The sequence below is a fragment of the Neopelma chrysocephalum genome, unplaced genomic scaffold (assembly GCF_003984885.1).
Source record: "Neopelma chrysocephalum unplaced genomic scaffold, ASM398488v2 Primary Assembly neopelma1_97116, whole genome shotgun sequence".
In the NCBI taxonomy this organism is placed as follows: domain Eukaryota; kingdom Metazoa; phylum Chordata; class Aves; order Passeriformes; family Pipridae; genus Neopelma; species Neopelma chrysocephalum.
The window spans coordinates 3,501,387-3,503,099 of NW_020925758.1; positions in this window are offsets into that span (position 1 = coordinate 3,501,387).

Sequence of the window (1,713 nt, forward strand, 5' to 3'; positions counted from 1 at the left end):
AGCGATCCCGCTCTTCTCTTCCTGCTCCCTCAGCGATCCCCCCCTCCTTTCTCGCTTCCCTCAGAGTTCCCGCTTTCCCTCCCCTCTCCCTTCAGGGATCTCGCCTGCCCTCCCTCCGCCTCTCAGAGCTCCTGCCTGCCTTCCCGATTCCCTCAGCGCTCCCGCCTTCCGCCCATCTCTTCCCAGCCTTTCCCGCTCAGAGCTCTCCCGCCTTCCCCCCCTTCCCTCCCCTCCCGCTCCAATCGAGTTGTCTTGTCCCCAGGCTGAATTTCCTCGCCTTTTGCAAACGTAACTAATGGTGTCAGATAAGTTCTGCAACAGCAGTTGCTTAATGAAGGAAAGAACTACCGTGTTTCAAGCAGCGCGTAGGATTACATCACCCAAATAAATATGCATTAGGCAGGCGGAGACTATGTATTAGGAGGGCGTGTTCATGTATTTTTTACTATATTAGAAGTAACTTTTTAGGGTTTGGCGGGTTTCGTGGAAACCTCCGCCTTGCACCCCGCGCAGAATAAACAGATATGTCCTTTCCAAACTACACTGCGTGCGTTTTTCATGGCTAGGCTTCGCGAACGAAGATTTGGGAAAGGCTCTATCCACATTTGTTACAAGCACGCTGGTGGCTAATAAGGCCAATACGAGACAGACATGTCCGATTGCAAAAGGCACAGCAGAAGGACTCCTTAGGTGGTATATTCTGCAAGACACGGTTCTTTCTGCGCTGTCTTTTCTCCGCGAGAGTGATTCTGCGTGCTTTCTCAAAGGAAGCAGCAGCGTTATAGATGGTGTGTCTCCAGGCCTCCCGATTGGAGGCCAGAGTAGACCAGTTATGATGATCAATATGGCCGAGGCTGAGATGTTGTTTCAGGGAGTCCTTGTATCTTTTCTTCGGGGCTCCTCTCTTGCGGCAGCCGGTGGCAAGTTCACCATGAAGCAAGATCTTAGGGAGGCGGTGATCTGTGGGGTGAAGTCATAGCCCCACAATTGAAGTTTGAGATTTGCAAAAGTTAGGCCGTGTTCCATGGGAGCAGTGGAGCTGGTTAGATGGTTTCCATGGACACGGCCTTGGGTTGCAGGGAGTACAAGGTTAAGACTGTTTGATAATGTGCAGGTGCTTGAACTCCTGGATGTCTTTGTGAAAATATGTTTATGTTGTATGTGGGAAAGTAGAACTTAGTAAGCTCAATAAAAGGCTGCCTGCTGCGCTGAGCAGGCAGACATCTCTTGTCTCACCATCCTAGTGTGTCTTGTGTGTCTTTCTTCCCCCACCGGACCAAGGCCTCACGACAAGATACCCTGCGACAGTGATCTTTCATCCTGGAGACGTGCCCTGCCCAGCGCAGCTGTGTTCTCAGCAACATGGCCTCAATACTTGTGACTGCTGCTTGTTCTAGAACAGATGTATTGGTCACATAATCTGACCAATAGACGCAGGTGGTGGCGGTAGATGACCCATGACTCGGAACCATATAAAAGAACTTAACCGGGTGTGTTCAGAGAGCTCCTAACGAGCGGTACCGCCCCCCTCAAGAGCCTCCGCCCTTCCCTTCGCGCTCCTCCCTCCTCCCTACCGCGCACGCGCCCTTCCCGCCCTGCCCAACGCCCGCCCGAGCGCGGGCGGATTCAAAAGGGACCGCCCGCGGGATCCGCTCCCTGCCTCCTGCCGTTCCCCCCCTCGTCCTGCCGCTCTCCCCTGCTCCCTCTCCGGCC